The sequence below is a fragment of the Adiantum capillus-veneris genome, chromosome 5 (genome assembly GCF_014529385.1).
Source record: "Adiantum capillus-veneris isolate H3 chromosome 5, ASM1452938v2, whole genome shotgun sequence".
NCBI lineage: Eukaryota > Viridiplantae > Streptophyta > Polypodiopsida > Polypodiales > Pteridaceae > Adiantum > Adiantum capillus-veneris.
The window spans coordinates 68,592,855-68,615,830 of NC_140935.1; the positions used below are offsets into that span (position 1 = coordinate 68,592,855).

General features: G+C 44.0%; 1 long non-coding RNA gene across 1 annotated transcript in view; it reads left to right on the forward strand.

The window, feature by feature from the left end:
• Nucleotides 1-14,312, forward strand: part of LOC147457486 (uncharacterized) — a 72,033-nt gene extending 57,721 nt beyond the window's left edge. Inside the window, exons 2-3 of the long non-coding RNA XR_015188282.1 lie at nt 13,833-13,948; nt 14,033-14,312. This is a non-coding gene — a long non-coding RNA (uncharacterized LOC147457486). The remainder of the gene's footprint in view (nt 1-13,832; nt 13,949-14,032) is intronic.
• Nucleotides 14,313-22,976: the final 8,664 nt, after the last annotated feature.

A 22,976-nucleotide genomic window follows, 5' to 3' on the forward strand; every position in this document is an offset into this window, starting at 1 on the left:
TCAAAGGACTTAGTAGTGGGCTTTGTCGCTCTTTTGATTGCCTTGTATGTGTCATGCAATAACCAAATGCCCATGCAAGCTTTGGGCACAAAGACCTTTAACTTACTAAACACTAGTCCAGACTCCACTAGACCAAGGCGAGTGACTAGACCTCCTGGTTAGACCTGGGCGAGTGACTAGACCTCCTGGCTAGACCTGGACGAGAGAGTACTAGACCAAGCTGAGAGACTACTAGACCAGGACAAGAGACTAGACAAGCATGTCTAGACGAGCACGTTGAAAACTACGCATGTCGAGGGAAAACTAGATGGGACCAAGCTGAAGCAGGCCCAGACCTGTGCAAATCAACCGACAGATACAAAGAGCTGAAACCAGGTAGCTCCTTTACTCGACTTTTGACGGAGTGAGACTTCCGTTGAGGTCCCACCAGGCGTGCCAAAAATGAGAGCACCTGTAGCGGGGGTCCTAGGGACTCAGTGATGCACTCACTACAGGCCCAAGATCTCGAGTTCTCTCACCACACGGGAGACTTGGGGATTACAAATTTGATATAGACTTTGTGGCCGTTGGCCAAGTTCTCAGTGACACCTGTGGACATAGCAGGATGTAGACACATTGTGGTACACTTCTTTGGTGACACGCAGAGCTCACCATGCTATGTATATATACATGAGGACTCCTAGAGAGAGGAGGTAGCCCTACGGAAGTCACACTTCTTGGTCCTTGGTTGGACAGTCTTTATAGTCACGCCTATCTCGGGGTCGCTCGGATGCGGATTACTCCCCATCCAAGCCGGCCTCGAAGATAGCGAGGTTAGCTGCTGCTGTAGCATTGGTTCTTTCTCAAACCCCATGAGGATTGTCTCATGGAATGTACAGGGATTAGGAGGACCCTAGTTTCAGCACGAGAGGGATCGGTTGCGTCAGGAGCTTCAATGATGCCTTGTGGGTGGTGAGATTGATATTCTTATACTGCAGGAGGATCATCCTAGCGAGAACCCCATTGGACGATGTGGCCATTTTTTGCGTGGTCGGTATGAGACATTTTGGTTAGCAGCATTTGGACCTCGTGGTATCCAGGGATGGGTATGTATGACTATTGTGGACTCACGGTAGCAGGGCATTGTGGGCAGAGGTATTATTGTGCAGGGGAGGGCTCAATTTTTTTCTATGTAGGTTCAAGGTTGCCTCATGGGCTGCCTGAACATTTATGCGTCCAATGGGGCAAGTGTACGTGTAGAGTTTTGGTCACACATTGTTGAGTCTCTGCTGCATGCAGAGCAATGGTGTATTGGGGGAGACTTCAACATGTTGAAGGACCCCTGTGACAGGATTGGAGGTAGCCATGCTACTATACACGAGGCTGAGTTGGCAGCTTGGGAGCGTCCATGTATGAACTTGACGATTTCGGATGTTTGGCAGCATGTGAGGTCCCCAGACAGCTTGTCCTTCTCTCGCTTGGATTGCAGAGTGGGAGGAGTGAATCTATCATGGATAGATAGCTTCTACGCCAATGACCACATTTGTGACATGGGTGGATCTGTTTGCATTTTGACAGGGACTTGTTTTTCCGACCATGCACCAATGATCCTCACTGTGACTGACAAACAGAGGAGGGGGAGCACGATGCTACACATCCCTGAGAGGATCTTGTTGGATTCAAAGCTTAAGAGAGAATGGTGGCTTTTTGGATAGAGGGCTTGGACGCAAAGACTCCTGCTCGTAGAGTGGCCTCTGGACTTGCTAAGCTTAGTCGCTTCTTCTTCCAGGAGTCTGCAATTTGCTTGGCTGCAGCCAGGGAGGAGGAGACGTGTCTCCGACGAGGCGTTGCTTCCTTGCAAAGGATACAGAAGCATCATCCAGAAAGTTCTTGGGTGGAGAAGCAGTTGCAGCAGGCTTGACAAGAGCAAGTGAGCATTGAGAAGCAGCTTGGGTGATAAAGTGGCTGGGGAGTTCTTTGAGACGGTGGGGCCCTGCCATGCGCACACCAATGTCAACCAGTTGAGGAGACCCGACGGGTCAGTTTCTTTAGAGCCTGACGACATACGAGCAGTTCCGACTGACTTCTACCCAGATCTGTTGTTTGTTGAGCCTCAATCAGAGTGTCAGGATGCATGCAGAGAGCAGGATTGGGCACAGATGCCCTGTCTCAAGACCGAGGAGATGCGCCAGAGACTTGAGCTCTCCCTCCAGCTAGAGGAGCTCCATGAGGCCCTTAGAGCACTCCCCCGAGGCAGCTGACCAGGGGAGAATGGTTTGACTCCTAGTTTTTTCTTAGAGTACTGGGACTTGCTTTGATCTTTGCAGTGCATTTCAGTACATCTTAAACATAGGAGGGATGCCTGACAGCATGAGTGCGGGCTTGATCTACCTTATTTCCAAGGATGGGGGCTCCTTGGATAAGATTTCAAAGTGGCGACCCATCACCATCCTCAACTCAGCCTACAAAATTCTAGCAAAGGCTCTGAGTTTGAGGATTCAACCACTACTAGAGAGCATTATATATGGGACCCAGACAGGTTTTGTCAAGGAGCGTGGTGTCCTTGACAATATCTTCACTTTTTGGGAGGCATCTGTCCTCGCACGTCCCCGAGGAGAGAATTTGCTGATACTGCTTCTCAATTTTGTGAAGGCTTACGACCGAGATGACTAGCACTTCTTGGAGGACACTCTTCGCAGGATGGGTTTCTCAGATGCTTGGATCAGAGGTGTGTCAGCTCTCTACAAAGGTGTACACAGTCAGGTGCTTTGGCAGGGGGTAGAGGGGAGCGGTTCATGCTCACACACTCGGTCAGACAAGGTTGTCCTCTAGTCCCCTTCCTCTTTTTGTTCTATATTGAGGCGATGAGCAGATTTTTGGTCTCATAGCAGGTTGGCTTGCGTAGGTTAGAGCTCCTGATTCGGGGAGACAAGCTATTGGATGCTGAGTTTGCCGACGACTCGGCTTTGTACCTGGTAGGCTAGGAGGCCAACCTGCACATGTGTGAGCACTCTCTAGAGGTGTTTTGCTGTGCATCATGCGCACTGATTAACTGGAGGAAGACAGTGGGTTTCTGGGTTGGCAGTGCTCCTATGCCTGATTGGTCGCTAGGTGAGGGTTTTAGATGGATTCCCCTAGGGACTGGTGTTCGATACTTGGGTTGTCAGGTTGGCCTAACCTTGTCCCCTGAGCAGCAGATTGCTCCTCTCCTCTTGTCCATTAGGAGGAAGTTGCTACATTCGAGTTCGGCACGACTCTTTCTTTGGCAAGCAGAGTTGAAGTGGCCAACCAGGTGCTGTTGGCCACTATGTGGTACATTATATCTTGCTGGATCTTCTCGAGCTCTTGTATCAGCCAGCTGGAGAGGCTGATCAGGAACTTTCTTTGGTTAGACACCAAGTTCGCCCGGACCAAAGTAGCCTGGCAAGTCATCACCTTACCATGTTCTCAGGGGGGGCTAGGGCTCATTGACCCAGCACAGCACTTCTTGAGAAGGTTGTGGTCAGAGGATTACTTCTAGGGGAGGAGCCCTGGAAGGAGTTTTTGCTTCATCGACTTGAGCTCAAGTGTCTCATACAGGAGGCCCTTGGAGCCCCTCCATCACGTGGATTTTCACAGAGATGCGCAGAGCTGTTTGAGCAGGAGGTTAGAGGACCGTTTTGTTGCGAGATTGCTTAGATCCTGGGAGCAGTTGAGGAGTGGCCTAGAGCAACATCAGCCCACTTGCATAGAGGAGCGCTTGAGGCAGCCCCTTGTTTGGAACCCCATGGTCAGTACGTAGAGAGGCTACCTGGTTGGTAGTAGGCCTTATGTTTCTTGGGGTCCCATGGCAGAGGGTCTAGCCTGCACTCTCGGTGATTGGCTACAGTTTTCAGGTTTGTCCGAGGAGGCTTAGAGCATCCAGCTACGGGGCATGAGAGGTGTGCAAAGCATGTTCCAAGATATAAAGGAGGCCTCACCAGTTGAGTGGCTCACCCTTCTAGAGACAACAACTCATAGATGGATGGGGGCCTTCACGCGATTGGAGATCCTTGTCGCAGTTCGGGCTAGCTCGGAGTCCGTACCTCACATGTTCTTTGAGATTCAGGGAGAGGGTCTCCTTCGCAGAGTCTTAGTAGAGGTTCCTCAGGTTGCAGAGTGCTGCTTTTAGAAGATACGAGTTTTGGGCGTCAAGGGGAGGGCCTGTGTCTTAGATCCTGACCCTGCAAATCTAGAGACAGGTCACTGGCGGTTGTGGGCTTGAGAGAGCTGCCCTCTGGCACGAGTGCAGTGGGACCCTAGAGAGTGGTTCTGGAGAGACCCTTTCACTTCAGCCGATAACCCTAGGATCCCATTCTTACAGTACACAGTTCGATGGGGCATCACATACTGGTAGCACGGAGGGAGGCTTGTCCTGTTGCAATACTTTATTGGTAGGAAGGTCCAACCGCTAAAAGTTCCTGTTAGGGTCTTTGGGAGCGGCTGTGGGACTCCAGACAGCCGAGGAGTCTTTTTGTTCCAATGGCTTGTTGCACATAGAGCTACATCAACTGGGTACACAATGGCTTTTCCGCAGCCTGTGCAGCTTGTGGTCATCCTTTGGAGAGTTAGCAACACCATTTGTGGGGCTGTCCCATGGCACAATAGGTTTGGCTTCAGGTTCTTCGGCTGATGCTAGCTCTCTCCACAGCTCGACAATTTACTTGGGGTGCTGCAGCCTAGTCCACTCTTACGGGCCTTGCACTCTAGTTTGAGTTGGCCTCCACACGTAGGATGATAGTGATCCAAGGGGGTCGACCTACACTTCAGCTTGCTACCCTAGGAGTGGTGCAGTGAGAGAGAGGTGTGTTGGAAGCTCATCTATGGCCTGACATTATGCTTCATTGGCGGGCCTGTTGCTGCGGCATTTTCGGACTCGCCCTGTTCCACCGACAGAGGCTGTTCATGATTTTTAATTGGGGCTGATGCACACTCTCAGGGGTCAGTTCAAGAGACTCTAGAGCAGATCTAACCGCTTGCAGGAGCGCAGAGAGGCTTTCCTGCGACTCTGGCGCCCAGGGCCCTTCTTCACCTTGGTCCAGGGTGCACCCACATGGCACTAACATCCACCTGTGTGGCTCTTTCCTCCTCCCATCTCGTGATTTAGCCCCCATCGTACATATTTGTTTTTTCATTGGGACAGTCTCCCCTTGCTGTTGATAAAGACCTCTCTAGTAGAGGTGATTGTAGCACTATGGACAGTTTTATTAACTGATGGAAGGATCTTTTTCTTGGGGAAAAAAGTCCTCGTACCCTAAATACCCTTGGCACTGCAAACGTAGTTTGCCAATGACCGGTGTAATGGCAACATCCCGTCCCGGTTCCGCTAGAACAGCCTCGGCTTGTGGCCCTATTTCCATGGGCGTAATTCCAAATCTAGCCGCCAATTCGGTTGAAGTTGGCCTTGGCTTCTCCATCAAAGAAGATAAGGGTTTTCTTGGTCTCGCACTTTGTCCCATGCTGTGCAAAGTTTGATATTTCCGTTCATCTGATCAAGGTCGGAAAAATTGCGTGTGCTGCAACAAGGATCGGGTCCTCCGTAGAAGAAGAATCTTTCTACGCTCTGATATCATTGTAACAGGCTTGGACACTCCAAGCAAGAAATCAATAGCAACATGCGAACATAAACTTCATAGTCACTAAACTTTAATTGATTGAGAGAGAGAGAGAGAGAGAGAGAGAGAGAGAGAGAGAGAGAGAGAGAGAGAGAGAGAGAGAGAGTCGACACATGTAAGGTGCAGCAAAAGTGAATGTTGAACTTTGCTCAAGATGAGTGCTCCGAACTGTGCTCAAGGTTCCTTTTACTTAGGGAAGGGAGAGCCTTTCGTTATTTAATGAGAGAGTGCAATGGACACTCTGCGTGAAGGTGCATGAGTCTCAGAGATAGAGAGATAAGAGAATACGACACCGGAAAGTTGTCAAACCCCCCTCCAAGGGCCCCACTCTCGATGGCGAGAGTGGTCTACTATCTGGTACAAGATGCTGATGCAAATCTAAATGGGGCTATGTTGAGACCGACAGTGGTGCTGACGATGACAAGGCTAGGGCTGAAAACTGAATGCTTAGAAATGCTCGCGAATCTGCTACTGTCGACGATGACGCGTTGTTCATGCTACTTGAGAAACGCTGAGGTCATGCTGCTGAAAACGCTGAATTTGCATGTGCAAACCGTTGTTCTGCTGCCCTGTAAAACGCTATGCTGCTGGTCTCTTAAGCACTAAATTACTGCTACAAAAATGCTATGCTGCTGGTGCTGAAGTGCTGATGAAAAACGTTGATTAGGGCTGTCAAAAACGTTGAGGTTGCTGTCCCAAAAACACTGGCTGAGGTTGGAATCGCTGCTGCAATCACATGCTAATGGAAGCGCCACATGCAGGGCTGAAATCGCTTATGGAAACGCTGCTGAAAATGTCCAAGGGCAGGGCTGAAAACGCAGGAGTCCTTTGCTGAAAACGCCAGGCTAAGGGGGTCCTTGTTCTTGCTGGGAGTGAGAGAGAGAAGCCTGCTGCAATAAATTGCCTGATGCCCTTTCTCCTCCTCTGCCAGATAGTGCTAGTGCTAGGTTGCTTAAATATTTCATTAGCAAAATTGCCCTACCTAGTTTCCAACAAAAGTCACTTAATAAATAAGTGAAAAATGTCAAAAATAAGTTTAATGCTCTGAAAAATTCCCTTGATGGATTCTGATGGTAATGCTGATGATCATGCTGAGTGCAACCGGAGAATATGCATTTAAATTAAGTGTCTGGACATGCACGGTCTGCGAATAGACTCACAAAAGTGCCAGATCACTTCCTATTCTAGACTGACTTGACTGAACTGAACCCTTGTCATGTTGTAGCTTGTCCACGGACACATATGGTTGGATGTGTCACGTGACATCCCCTCCTTTTCAAAGTGATGTACCGGTACCGAACTGTATGGCGTCGAGGGAGATTGCAATAGCATCCGGAATCCTGGAAAGGACTCTTCGCCGGTCCACTCTGATGTGTGGGTCGTGCGATACTTGAACTTCATAAAGGTCTGCGACGCTTGCTTCTTTGGGCTGCGCCGAAAGCGACACAAAGTCTTCTGTGGCTCCATCAATGCTTCAACTTTGTCGAGAGTCATGCGTCCAACTTCTTCAAGAATCTCCGATGCTGAAAATTCCTAAAACCACTTCCAACACATTAACATGAACATACCCATTCCATGTAAAGTGACTGGAAAAATACTATTCCTTCGAAAAAACTATGCATGCAATGCAGATGAACAAAGTGACGGAGTGCCAAACCGTTCATCAAACACACGCAAAAAATGGGGTCAAAACTTGTCTTTCTGATCTAAATCAATTAACTGTGGCAAATCACAATGGAAATGACGATGCTTGATGCTCAATATTTCTTGTGCTCTTTCTTCGACCGTGTCGTGCCAAGGAAGAGACATTGAATATGACCTCCTAGAATGCAAACATTTCATCTTTTCATGAGAAATCCGCATACATCCGTGCTCAGCCATGAGTGAATTGTGCTCAACGTACAATATGGTATGCCTTTGGAAAGGGATCGCATAAAGATGCTGACTAAAATACAGGAAACGATCATGAATGAAACACTCGAACAATGCGTGCTGACGAATCATCCGAACACATAGTTCTTCCCTCAGGGGTTCTTTGGACCTAGGCTCGAGAGCCAAGATCGGTTCTGCATGATTGATCGAATCTTCCTGTGGGGGTTCTGTGGACCTTGACTCGAAAGCCAAGAGCGGTTCTTCTTGATTGGTCGAATCGTCCTGTGCGTGTTCTTTGGACCTTGACTGGAGAGCCAAGATTGGTTCTTCGTGATTGATCGTCTTTGCAATGAGGTTAGCTTCACTAGAAAAAGTATCTACTAACACATCATCCTTGTGAACAATCACATTATCTTCATGCAAATCATCGTGCTTGTGAGAAATCACATCTTGATCATCATGCTTGTCATTGTCATGCAATTCTTCATGCTTATCATCTTTCAGATCCTGTGTCATGCTCTGGAGAAGAAGAGATTGAGAGAGTCTCCTTTTCCCGAATCTCTTGCATCTGTGCGTGAACTTGAGAAAAGAGTCGCAACATCTCTTGCATTCTTGCTTTGTTCTCGCGATTGAATTTTGCTTGTATTTCTTTGTTCTTGTGATCAAATTTTGCTTCTCTTTCTTCGCGCTCACGCGCTATGGCTGCCATTGTGTCTTCGTACTTACCATCAATTTCTGCTTGTCTTGCTTCGCGTTCTAACTTCCTTGCTTCGCGTTCTAACTTGCTGTCCATAAACATCTGCTCCAACTCCTCCATAGGAGTTAGTGCAATCCTTGGCGTAGATGGGGAAGGGGGAGGGTCGGAAAAACCTCCTCGTGGGGAAAATTCTTCTTCGCCTCTCTCATGCTCATCGCCTCCAAGCGAAGTATCCATTCCGCTTCGAGTGATGATCATCCACTGAAATCTTGGGTTCTTGTGGGTTCTTGTGGTCTTGGGTTCTTAAGTTCACGAGGAACTTGGGTTCTTGTGGGTCTGGGGTTCTTGAGCTCTTCAGGTTCTTGAGGTTCTTCTTTCGCTTGCAATCTGTGTTAGAGAAGGATCTTCTCTTCACCCGAGTTCTGCTCTTTTCCGTGGGCGCACCCCTTGGCAGCCTTGCGCTCACACCAAGGTTGCTTTTTCCCACCTCACGTCAATTGGCCAGCCGCTAAGTGCACGGTCCGCTCTCAATGAGTGAAAAGAGGCACAAGGGGAGGCTAGACAAGCCCTTCTTTCTTGGGTTTCCTGTCACTCTTCAAAAACACGATTAGGAATCGATACGCCCAAGAGGACTTGGGTTACGTGCGACCGCAACAAGCAAAAAAAAATATTGTGGTTCTTTCCTTGAGTGATACAGAACATTGCCAAAGCTATGATACCAATGTAAGATGCAGCGGAAGCGAATGTTGAACTTTGCTCAAGATGAGTGCTCCGAACTGTGCTCAAGGTTCCTTTTACTTAGGGAAGAGAGAGCCTTCCGTTCTTTAATGAGAGAGTGCAATGGACACAAACAAAGTGAATGGACACTGTGCGTGAAGGTGCATGAGTCTCAGAGATAGAGAGAGAAGAGAATACGACACCGGAAAGTTGTCAAACCTTGCTCCAAGGGCCCCACTCTCGATGGCGAGAGTGGTCTCCTATTGATTGCACAATCTGGTACAAGATGTTGATGCAAATCTAAATGGGGCTATGTCGAGGCCGACGCTGGTGCTGACGATGACGAGACTAGGGCTGAAAACTGAATGCTTGTGAGTGCTTGCGAATTTGCAATTGTCGACAATGACGGACTGATCTGCTACTGTTCATGCTACTTGAGAAACGCTGAAGTCATGCTACTGAAAACGCTGAATTTGCATGTGCCAACCGCTGTCCTACTGCCCTGTAAAATGCTATGTTGCTGGTCTCCTAAGCGCTCAATTACTGCTGCAAAAACGCTATGCTATTGGTGCTGATTAGGGCTGAGGCTGTAATCGTTGCTGCAATCACATGCTACTGTAAGCGCCACATGCAGGCCTGAAATCGCTTATGGAAACGCTGCTGAAAACACCCAAGGGCAGGGCTGAAAACGTAGGAGTCCTTTGCTGAAAACGCCAGGCTGAGAGGGTCCTAGTTCTTGTTGAGAGTGGGAGAGAGAAGCCTACTGCAATAAATTGCCTGATGTCCTTTCTCCTCCTCTTCCAGATAGTGCGAGTGCTAGGTTGCTTATATATTTCATTAGCAAAATTGCCCTGCCTAGTTCTCAACATAAGTCACTTAATAAATAGGTGGAAAATGTCAAAAATAGGGAAAATAGGTTTAATGCACTGAAAAATTCCCCTGATGGATTCTGATGATCATGCTGAGTGCAACCGGAGAATATGCATCTAATCTAAGTTTCTGGACATGCACGGTCTGCGAACAGACTCACATAAGTGCCAGATTACTTCCTATTTTAGATTGACTTGACTGAACTAAACCCTTGTCACGCTATAGCTTGTCCACGGACACATAGGGTTGGATGTGTCACGTGACAACACAGCCCGAGAGGTATTGGCCCCAAAGTCTGGCGTCCCTTTCAATTGTATTAATCATTGCAAAAGTACAACTCCCGAGGAACCTGTGCTCTCAGACTCTGTGTCTAGATGCTCTGAAGAGTGTGGCCCTTAGGGCATATTTATTCTTACAAGGGATGCCCTAAAAGCAAAGCTCCAAAAACAGTTAAACTCAAAAGCAAATTGTCCCAAAAGTTTTAAGACCCAAAAACTGCCAAAAAAGCAGTCAGCGTAATTTGTGAAATTCCGTAAAACGTGGAAATAGGTACCGCCTACCACGTCATTAGCTCTCTGCGTCTGGACAATGCTGCCACGTCATCATTTTGAGACAAAATGAGATAGCTACACAACGATAAGATGACTAGAACTGAATGATTGAAACACTTTGTTCAATATGAACTCAGTGTCTGATTGATGAACTGGAATTCCCTAAAATGATTACTCACACATGTCATTGTGTTTTAGTGTAGGATTGAAAGAGGGAATGATTGACAAAATGACTGCAGCATTTCGGTCTTGAGAAATCTATGGACATGATTCCAATAAGAATCAGTTAAATAGACGTCATTGAGGTCCGGTGTGAATGTAGATGCGATTGCTAAATACGTTGCCAGGAATCATGGTCGTAGATCTGAATGTGATATAATATGAATGTGATGTTTTGGGGGGAGTTCTCAGCTTTAGCGTTGGAGCTTTCAGTGACAGTGTTTGCTTTATTACGACGCGGGTTTGAGCCAGTTGTTACCTTGGAGCATACTTTTGAGAATACGTCTCTTTCAACGGGGGCTTCCAGGTTGTTATCTTCAGTCGACTTTTCCGGTGCTCCATTCAGTGAAGTACCATGCACGAAGTCTTCCAGTCCTTGGTTGTTTTGCCCATTTCTTGAGATTTTGGATGGTGAGCTTTAGCCACAATGCAGTCAGTATCTTAGAAGATGTTTTCTTTAGCCATTTCGATGGTTCTCTCTTCTTTCGGATTTGTGGTGTGACGTTGCTCTTCCCAGTGCATCCGAGAAGTAGTTCCTATGCCTCGTCTTTGGACACTATACCATACAAGCCACACTTAGATTGGTATGTTACTTCCTTCGAGTGGATAGTGGTCCTTCTCCCATACTTGGTTCCAAATTCCACAAGCATATTATTTTCCTTTCAGATTCACCTATCACGGACAGAGACTGTTGGAGAGTTATGATAGTTATTTATGGTTTGGGTGTTCTCCCCATCATTACTCGGAACGAAAACAGGGGACGGGTAAGGGGAGGAGAAGGGGGGGCTAGTACGCGAATGAGGCCAGAACGGTTGACTAAAGTAAGGCTTGCATTACCTCCATTCAGCTTAGTCCCAAATCAACTCCTAAACAACCCCAAATCTGCCCAAACCTGCCCTTGAACTGCCCCAAATTTTCCCCCAAACAGCCCCTTCCCCCAAGTGCCTACTTTTGCCCGTTCTGCCTCACGTTCTGTCGTTCCGTCCCGTCTCTCACCCGTTCCAAAACATCGCTCCGGTTACATCCCATTCCGGAAGGGCTCCATTTCCAACTCCGTTTCGGGAACGGGACTCGTCCGGAACATCGTTTCAGAACATTTGGTCTGCGTTCCGTTTATTCCATGTTACAATGGTTCTCCCTTCATAGAGGGATGTGGACTCTGGAGCCAGCTTGGGAGTAAGTTTCTCGAACTACTTTCTTACAAATCTTGTGGTTCCATGTACAGCGGGCAGGATTGACAGCCTATTTGATTGCTTTCTTCAGCACCTCTTGTGGAGCTTGGGAGCAGGATCTTCTTTTGATCTTGCCGTGTTAGGTGCAGTCTCAGTATTCGTGTGTTTCTTTTTGATGGATGTTTGTTCTCGATTCACTTTGAAAGTGGGGTGATACTCCCTCGAAATGTGTTCCAAACAGTTGAAGATCCGTCGTAGTTTCACTTTCAATTCCGGAGAGAGGATGTCAACAACCTCTGAAGGATATGCATTCAACCAAGCGAACAACTGTAAATCAAGAACTAGAGCCAACAAACACCACCAACGGTGAAGATGACAATGAGTAGCTACAAGAAGCTTGTCAAGCAGTTGCAATTGGTAAAATCTAACATCAAGAGGTAATGGAGAAATAGAAGGGAGAGGGCATTTGGTAGTGAAGATGAGGGAGAAGAGGCAATTGACATCACCAAGATACTTCATGAGTATGACACTAGGTGACTAACAAAGCACTGCATCATAGCTGACAAGGAGCTTTCATCAAGAAGAGCGACTAGTCCACTTACAGAAGAAGGCCGTGTAGGAGGCTTTGACACAACATCCAGGTGGAAACCGGAAGAAGAAGCTTGGTAGAAAAAGCCGAGATGGGCACAATTGGCCAGCCCCAAACACCAACTGCGAACAAGCAACAACCAAAACTAAAACCCCAAACAAACAACCGAGGCCAACCAAAAAGAAGAGGAAGGAAAGCAAACAACCAAAAACGAAGAAAATAAAAACTAGACAAAGCAAATCTTAAGGACAAGCTTCAACACACACACACACACACACACCCGAAATCAAATCTTAAGGAAACACACACACATACCCTAAAGGAAAGCTTCCACTCACACACCCATACACAATCAAATCCATACACACCTAGAAGTCAACCAACAGAGGATACATGGGCACACACTTAGGCACATGCCAACGTTGACAAACACAAAAGCAAAAACCAACAAAAAACAAAAGCAAAGACCAAACTCTTAAAACTAGAAGGGCATCGACGAACCAACACAGGGAGAAGTGACAGGGAATATGCAGCGCGAGGATGGGGAGCTAGTGTGGGAGCAAGGACGTGGAAGCATCCTCCTCCAGGCAGAGACAATTCTCCTGACGGGCTCCGTGTTGAAGGAGGTAGGGCTGTAACTTGGGAATCAGGCATAAAGACGGGGAAGTTGAAGAAGCAGACCACCAAGCGAAGCTATACAGGCTAGCGGCGACAAAACGATAGCCGACAGGGACAACGCTACAAGTTAATGATGTCGTTGAGCTTGCATCTGCAGAGGGTTCCATCAGTGGTCGATGGATGAGAGTCCAACTGCAAAGGAGACACGAAGAGCCACACCACAAGGGAGAAGGGAAACCAGGCAAGCATGCAAGATAGGAAAGGGAAGGTAGCGCAACAGCAAACATGTGCCCATACACTGGTAGACTCGTGCGAGGGGAGGGCATCGACGGCGAACATGCAACGGGGAGGTAACGGAGTGCGAAGTACACACTTGGACGCAAGGTGTGCAACGTGGGGCAAGAGCGACACGGCCTTGAGAGCATCACCTCTCTCTCTCTGGATAGTTTCCTATGACATTAAAATTCTCTTCTTCTTCTTAAATTAAAGCACAATGTAGCTAGTATTTCCATCAGCTTCAACCTCTCTCTCTCTCTCTCTCTCTCTCTCTCTCTCTCACACACACACACACACACACACACACACACACACACACACACACACAAACACACACACATCTGCTCATGGAAAGTCTAGCACATTGTTGTTAGTATTTCCATGAGCAGATGTGTGTGTGTGTGTGTGTGTGAGAGAGAGAGAGAGAGAGAGAGAGTTACCTGTTGTGGTACTGACAACATTTATGACCGGTTGGGACTTCAGGTTTTCGCATTTGTTTCTAGCGGGTGCTTCTTCTCTGTTGATTATTGTCGATAGTTCTGGCAGCATTGCTGTAAAGAAACGGGTTCACCTCCGCAATCTATAAAGCTTGATCGTTTTAGTCTCTGATTTGATGTCGATGGCGGATGTTTTCATCAGATATTTGTGAAGCTTTTTTCCCTTCCTTATAGTTGTACCTATGCTCCAAGCTTAAAATCATCTTCTTCTTCGTCATTCATGATTCACCTTCATCCACACCAGCTTCTGCGTCCATGGTGAGAGACGGAGATTCGACTTACAATGCTAAAATTTTGAAGAGGTAATCTTTGACACTCACATGCAAAAATTTGAGTCTGCAGGTAGGTGCTACGATTTTTGAAAACAAGGTCATCTGTAGTAGACAAGGGCACTGCCTTTTTCATGGATATTTAACTAGGCTACCAAGCTACTATATCTTTAAATAATGCATATATTGCACCCTCCCATGAATGATGTAGCTGTGAAAGCCAATTCTTTAACCTCTACAATGTTTTGTATTCTTAATCCCCCTCTCATACTTGGGAACCTTGTTCAAATCTTTACAGCCACTTCAAAAACATTGCAATACTTGTTTTGAGCATTCTATATCAAGTTTGTGGGCTTCGCACCTTGCTCTTGCATAATTGTAGATGCCATTAGCCATATGCATCTGATGGTTTTGAATTCTTAGTGAAGACTTGGATATTGCAACCTACAAATCCTAGTGAGTTTTTTGTGTACCATAAATGCACCTCAAATCCGAAGCACTCAAAGAGCCTCCTCATTTGCTAGGCTGGGGACATTTTCATATTGCTCTAGCACAAAACTTCCAAGAATATGCTTCATCGCTTTCAAAGACGTTACAGAGGTCATGTTATCTACTAGCAAGAACACTTTAGATTTTCAGAAATTAGTCTCCTTTAGTGTGTAACAAAGCTGCATCATATCAAATTAGGCATGAATATATAAACTTGTCCTCACAATCGAGATCCAACTAATTAGACATGAAGTGAAGCAATTTCAAAAGGTGTATATAAATAATCATGAGAGGAGCACTTGCACAAATTTGGAAGTAGTAGAAAGGTCAAGCTTGCATTGAAGTCAGTTAGGCTTGACATTAAGAATCTCTTGCACTCGATGAGCAGTTATTGCCTTGGACCAATGTCACATATGGATGTCGGACATGCCCTAAAGGATCTTGTATGGACGCCTAAGATGTCACATAATGAGCGGACATTGAGAATAGGTATTTTCTTTACTAGATTTTACACGAATTAGCCACAAGTGCTTCAAAAGGTACATGGGTTTTCGGCATCATGTGTAGAGTTGAAAGCCAATCAAATCCCTTCGCGCTACACTTTTTTTGTTTGTTTGCACCTTGCAATGGATGGGCAAGGATGCCCAATCGATTTGCTTCGTACGTAGCTAAGTACCTAAATTTATTGGATTCATTTTTATTATTTATTTTATTTTAGTTTTCCTTATAACTAAATTTATTGGGTGCTCAGCACCCTCGATGTGGAAAGGTAGCACACAATAACCATTAATTCTAAAGTTTGTACTACTGCTTCCCTCCTTACTCGGCCTAGAGAGAGAGAGAGAGAGAGAGAGAGAGAGAGAGAGAGAGAGAGAGAGAGAGAGAGAGATGTTTGCATGTGTGGGGTGATTCCACTCACATTTTTGCTCACTTACTTTCCAACTTTTCTAAACAACTGTGTTTACGCTTTAACTAAGATCATTCCTGCAAATTCGTCTCCAAAAACAACACTTAAATACTGTGGTGGAGGGACGTATAAGGTAAGCTCAACCAGCAATAGGTTGCACTCCTTCCTCATTCCTCTTTGCAATTCACCACAAGCAAGGTGTTTTCATAGAGGGAAGGAGGGAGGGAGGGAGGCAGGGAGGGAGGAGAGTATCAAAAAGAGGTTGGAAACAAGGCAAAAATGTTGGAGCTTGCTCTCTCTTTCTCTAAGAGAGAGAGAGAGAGAGAGAGAGAGAGAGAGAGAGAGAGAGAGAGTCTAAGATCAAAGGGGACTGGACCATGCAACTATCCATCCAACCTCGCTATAGATAAGCTCATAGCCGTCCAAATATAGCACCCCTTGACCGCATGTCTGTCCTGGCCCTTAGCCTACCCGGTTTTACACTAGGCATGACATTACTCCCCCCTTGTAGAAGCGTTTTCGTCCTTGAAAACAAAAGTGGTTATATCTTGATAAAAAACACTGATGTTTTTTGTAGTGGCATCCTTTATGGATCTAGCTGTCCACTTCGCTGAAACACGGTTTAGTAGGAGGTTCAATGAAATCAAGACGAGCATCTTGATTTTTCACATTGTTGTCACTTTGCAACAGTCTTATGTGACCGTCCCATATCTGCCGACATAGTGTATAGACTCCATTTAGAACTCACTTGAGTATGCTAAACAAGTTGTCACAAGTAAGTTGTATTTAAAAGAGTACCTCTTGTCACTTTCCATGAAAGTAACTGGCTGATGTAACTCATCAGCAAAGTACAAGTCCTTGACTTAATATCATTCGTCATCAGTAAACAACCCCACCATATCCGGTGTTCAAGGGTGAGAGCCCGATTTAAACTCGAAGAGGTTGAACTTAGTCGCAACATGGTTTGTCTCATATAAGAAAATTCCAACTAGCATGATAACCGTTTTCAATTGGATTGCTTGATGCTAGCGTACGCGCTTAGCATATCTTTTAGCACAAGACTAACATTTATAATCTTCCTATCCTCTCTGGATAATTGACAAAATTGAGGTGTGTTTCCCCTTCGTTTACAGACAATCCTCCAAAATGAGTAGTAAACAAGGATCATAATTCGTTGCAAAATTGCTAAGTAATCAACAGTGTTAGGAATAACCATCTTGGTTAACTTTACTGAGCTAATCTACAAGCACCTAAACCGATCCATGACCTCTATTGGTGATTGGTAGATCTACAAAATGTTATGAATGTGCATGGCACTCTGAATGAGCCTTTGCTAAACACTAGGGTCCATAACACCTAGTGTGCATGCATTTAGCCAAAAAAACGGATCCGAACCTACATATCCATAACCGTACTTGCCAATGCTTATTGCTAATATTACTCTCACAGCTCATCGGGAAAAGAATTAAATACTACTTGACAACCGTGTTAACATATTTGGACTATAATAGAATGTAAAAATCCATCACATCTAGGTACCAAATTGACTTGTTCATTAATAAAACATAATTTTGCTACATGTATAAATAACCATCCCTTAAAGTTTTTTAACAATACTTGTACCTTAACACTAGGTTGGTAATGGGACATTTTTATGTCCTAAGACACTTTTATGTCCTGTTAAGTGACCATTTTCCTTGAATTATGTCAAGAGTTTCAAAATGGATTTTGAGGTGCTATCGGTCTAGAAAGTTGTCTCATGAGCTGAAAAAAACTCAACATTTTTTTGGAATATCAATTCCATCTTTAACCTTGTCCTTGCACAACATTTCACAACCTAAAGTGTGTGAAATAACGGGTCCTGTTTTTGGCTTTTTTCAACTTTTTTCAACTATACCACTCTAGAATTCATGTTTGTGAGGTCTATAATGCTAGAGAACTATCTTTAGTAGTCCTCAACATCACCTGATGCTTCTAGGGAGAAATAAATGTTAAAGTTGTAAGTTATGACCAAATTACAAAAATTGTCAAATCCTGTTTTTTAGCCAATTTTAGCTCTTCTATGATTTTTTGGTGACTTTCATGATATCCAAATGCAGTTTTGATTTTCTACGTCGCATATTGTAACATAAAGCTAATATTCCTTGAGTTTTGGGGCACCTAATACCCTATTTTGCATAGTAGACAACGATGGTTGATTTTTTCAATTATAGAAGAAAACGAAAGATTTTAGTATATCAAGTATAGCTTTTTCAATATTGTTAGTTTCTTGTGACAACTACATGCATTTTGTAGGTAGTAACCATATCTAGTCATAAGGATCAAATTTGGATAGATATTGAATAGTTTCTATGGGATTCTACAACTCATAATGTTGAATCCAGTTTTTTCATGTTTGTTGTACTTAGCACTTCATCTTTGTCCCCAAGATTCCCCTTGGGAAGAGATGTATTATTCTTTTGACATGCTCCATGGCTCCTTATGAACCTAAAGGACAATAGGGAACTAAGAAAACATGCATATATTATTTGTATTGAGTGTGGCTATAGAAACTTTGATGATAGGTTTGCAGAATGGTAAAAATTAAACTTTTTTGTACCTATTTCTTTTGGCAAAACAAAAAATAGTGAGTGAGAAGCAATCATATGTTCTGATCACCAACCCATTGAAGTTAACTAGGGAATTTATCTCAAGTCCTACAAAAATCCCTAATCTTATTTTTATGCAACAAAACGTAAGAAATGACTGTTTTGATGAAAATGTACTGGTCCATCAACTTTGGAGGCTTGGTGTGACCAAAAGATGAGAAATTTTACAAGTTTCTTATTATTTACATGTGTAGTAGGCCTTGAACTATAACCTCATGAAAGGATTTTACAAAATGAGTGGATCTATTATGGTTTTGGAGGTTTTTTTCAAAACCCTGAAAGGACACTTTTATGTCCTATTAGGTTACCAACCTAGTGTTAACAAGTATCCAACAATTTTTTGCCATTGAAATTTTCCCTAATAAACGGATTTGACCATCACTTAGGAACTCTATCGCGACACATAATTGAAATAACAGGGCCAGTGTCAATCCCAAAGACTTATATTCTCCACATGTGGAATATGTCTTAGATAAGGATGTCCAAAAAAAGAATATCCTTCAAGTATGAGATGTACTTGTGTGTGGAGGTAACTATAAACACTCTGCGATATGAGTGAGAGGGACCCTCGTCATCCTTGCTCCGCACTGACTAAACCAAACTCCATGAGTTCCTAGACCATGTTGTATCCCATGTGACAACATGTGCCAAACAAAACCCTACATGTAGGTCCATAATTGCATGATGCAGAAATGCATTTCCAACACTACGGCCCCAAAATACTTTGCTCTTACATGACCTTGTCATGTCTTTGAAGAGCAAAATGGAGGGTGAAGTCTTAGCTGACACATCCTACTTAGAGAATTTAGGCAAATTATATTGAGAAATGGAATAAAACCAAATCACATGAGTACCTAAAGGTTGAACATAGTGTTCACTTACCTGTAATCAAATGCATATGATCAAATTTTCCACATGAAAAGGCCTAGTAACACTAATTGAAAGATTAGTGACAATTGACTAGTATTTCATTGGTAACCCTAGGTGTTTCCTTTGCAATCCAAACCCCTTGGTTAAAATCTGGAATGCCAAACCCCTTGGTTAGACTCTATATGAGAACATCTCAAACTAGTAGCCAATGGTGACCAACACATTCTACCGTGTCTGATAGTGATTGAAGTCAACTTTGGAAGTTGAACTTGTCCACTACCCCTTGTAGACTTGTTTCCTTCAAAGAAAGATTGTGATGAGATCAATAAGTGACCCTCAACACCTATGGAGTGATTTGGTATTGGATAGGTCATACCCCTAGAAACACCACTCCTATAGCCACAATTAGTGCTCTATATTCAACAACAGATCTTTGTAAATTGGAACCGTATTCACAACTAGATTGAAAGAATCATATTTCTTCAGGAAGAGAAAAGAAATAAAATCAACACCCCAAACAAGAGATCACCTTATTTGAAGCTCTCTTACTCTATTCATGTCGTTCCATGAATTATTTGCTTGATAGTGAGGCCATGCCTACTTGCTATACACAAAATACTGAGATAATCCCTTGGCGTCAATGATGGTCTCAACATACATGCCTTGCATATTTTTTGTAATGGCATGGATACATCATATTTCGTTGGTGCCAATTTCCAAACATTACTGTGAGCTTATATCCTGTTATTGCCAATTTACCAAATCTGTGTGCCATTATCATTGATCCCAAATCAATGGATATAAAGTTCGCACAGAATAGAAGCATTGCTTCCCATGAAAACTTTCAAAGCACCTGCTTTGCACAACAAGAAAATCATGTCCAAATTAAAGGTTAAAAACACAAAAAACAAGAAGAACTTGAAAGTGGCTAACCTTGTCACCCCTCCATGGACCGTGATATTAAATTTCAGAAGGAGATGCTCATTTGAGAGTGAATCTTAGTCTACGTTTTTCGTCCTTGTACTTGAAGCAGGCTCATAGCCATGTATATTGATGAATCTACCTAATAGCTATGCATACATACAAAATTTAGAGCTATCGATTGTACCCTAGATGCCCTCATGGCTTGGGTCATACCGATCTCCAAGAAAACATGAGTGAGAGAGGTTACCAAATTTTCCCAAGATCGTATGTCACTAGCATATTCCAAACTTTGCAAACTTCTAGGCAATATGCCCTAAAGTGAAGCCTTGATTCGCATAAGTTCATCTAGGAGATGAATTAGAATAGAGTCCGAGTGCTCTTAGCTAAAATGTGCTCTGGGTGACACACAAATGTTAAAGCAAAACAGAATCGACTTTGTCGATCTTTCATCTTTCATAGAGGAACGGCCTTTTCGAAACATGCAGCTTATTGAGAATCATGAGATTGCCTAGTATTACAAGAGATAGCTCCTAAATCTAATTACCTATCAAGTGTCGTCCAATTGTCAAACTCCGCTTGAACGAAGCAACATCTGCTTGTCAAGTTGGCATTGTAGAAAATCTTGCAAGATGGAATAAGTCCAAAATGGAAACTTAGATATAAGGTACTTACCGATTTTCTATGATCACCATCCTTGGCATGAGAAATCGTAGCATCCTATGGCATGATTGTGTCTTCAATGTACTTCGTGTACTTATTTTGCCTGCACTCTGGCAACCTGTGATTGCTTTGAAGTAACCATGTCCCCAATGCATAAATATAGGTAGGGAGAGGTGCTCCTAAAAGCCTTGCTTTTCCCCTCCGCTTGACGACACATAGAGGATGCATTAAAGAGATACTACCGTCGTAATGCACCAGTTAGTTTCTTGAGTATCTTTATATGGAACCTTGCTCCCATGATGCATCTTATGGAATTATCATACTTGAGATAGGGTAAAGGCGCCAATTAAAAGACGGGTCCCTTTTTAGGCACCCATCGACCCCGTGCACATTTAACATATAAAGCGCCGGTTCAGAGACAATGAAGCTTCTCATCTATGTTGGTTATCTTAGCTAGGATTGAATCCCATCCGTCCGATCGTGCATTCAAGCATTGTTGACGACCTGTCTCTAAACACCCCCTACACTGTGTCAAGAGTGGTATGCATTTTTGTTACACGCAAAAAAAGAAAATGGTATGGTGCGATGTCGTTCGTGTGCCATTCAAGGTGCGGCTTTTTGCTGTAGATAGGTCATGAGCAGGCCCACTGTTTGCGCCCCTCTAGTTGCAAAACAATGCAACATACGCCTGGGCATTCTCTTTTCAATTTCACCGTCTCTAAACTAGGACTTTTACCCTAGGTGAAAGAAAATTAACCGTGCCAATTGTTGACCTTGTTGAGTAATATACAGGAGTAAAAGTTTAAAAACATCTATGGTAATTGTAGAAACAACCGTATCTAGGTTGCTTAATGTTGCTGGCTTTTACCCTTGAAATCCCATTGGATTTTTCTTGCTGACAATGGGGTGAACATGATCTGTTTTAACTGCATCGGGTTTAGTAAATTGGTCTAGGAGCCATGCCCCAAAACTCTGAATTAGAAGAAAAAGATGCATGCTGGCTTCGTAGAATTGGAATTAATAACCGGTCTTATCGAGTATCTTTGCAGTACAAGTCACAAGCCATGCTTGATCTACTTATGTTGCTACGCAACCTTGCCTACTTGCATCTACTATGATTGTGATCAATTGATAAAAGATTGGAAAGAAGTTACCTTGTTTTTGTGAGACATGTCGAAATATGTCAGAGAAACTCTCTTTCATCCTGATCTTAGAGCCCATATGATGTGATTCGAAAAGAAATTGCCTTTCAGCAACAATATATGAAGCCTTTCTCCTCTTTGCATGAATGCTTTGCTTGATAGTCCAGCTTCATGCTTTTACTTGAAAACCTTCCATGCAACCCAAATTAAGCGCCAAAACAAAAATTCATGTCCACCTTCAGCCTTGTTGCATACTCCCTGGTCTCAAAGCTTGTTGTCGTGTGCAAAATTGATGGTCAATGATGGCGTATAACTTTGTAGAAACTAGAAGCCTTGCTTCCTTGCAAAATCTCCCTTACCATCATTCGGTAACTTGCCGAGCCGTCGGCTCTCCACGTATAGATGAGATTTGTGCATGCCAAAACTCTAAGATGTCGAGGGCCATGCCGATCTTGGCATGCCTTCACTTGCATGGCATGAAGAATTGATGTTTTTCGATGTTGAACTACCTTGTCACAAGCCTCATCAACGCTGAAATTAACACTTCAATAGAAAACTATGCTTTAGAAAATTTATGTCTCTCTTAGTGAGCATTGCACACCATCTTGAGCCGCCGGTCTCACGCCCTTCTCACTCCATCTCCACCGCGAGAGAGAAAGAGAGAGATGTCCACAATTGACACACACACACACACACACACAGAGAGAGAGAGAGAGAGAGAGAGAGAGAGAGAGAGAGAGAGAGAGAGAGAGAGAGAGTCCATCCTCCACGCTTGCTTTCCTCCTCCTCTATAGCTATCCCTCTCTCCTAGCTAAGATCATAGTGTGTACAGGAACATGTTTCTGTTTTAGAGTTTAGTGATTAGCAAAGTTCTTTCTTCCCACTGATGTGCCTCCTAGAGGTATTCTTGTGTTTCATAGAGTGTACAGGAACATGTTGCTGTGGTTAGGATTTGGACCTTCATGGAATCTTTCTCTCGTTCACACTTCAAATCAAGAACGACCATCAACACAAACAAGTGTTTCTTGTCCATTAGCATTGTCCCTTATCTTTTTTGCATCTATGTTTGTCTGCTTTAATTGTGATTGGTAGCATAATATTCAACACATTTGCTTAGTATCAAACATTAAATTCAATGTAATTTTTTGTCATAATCACTTGTCTAGGTTTAAAAATCTAGCTGTCTGACTAAGCTAGTTTGACCAAGCTAGGCGTTAGAGATCTTCTCTTAATACCATGGGGAATGCCTTCCTAATAAACAATGGTTACTTAGGTTCTTAATTCGATTTAGGCAGCATTGTGTGAAATGTACTAGGGCTTTCTAGTGGGCTTAGTCCCTATTGACCTTTAGCTTAAGTATTATAAATGGAGTTTATT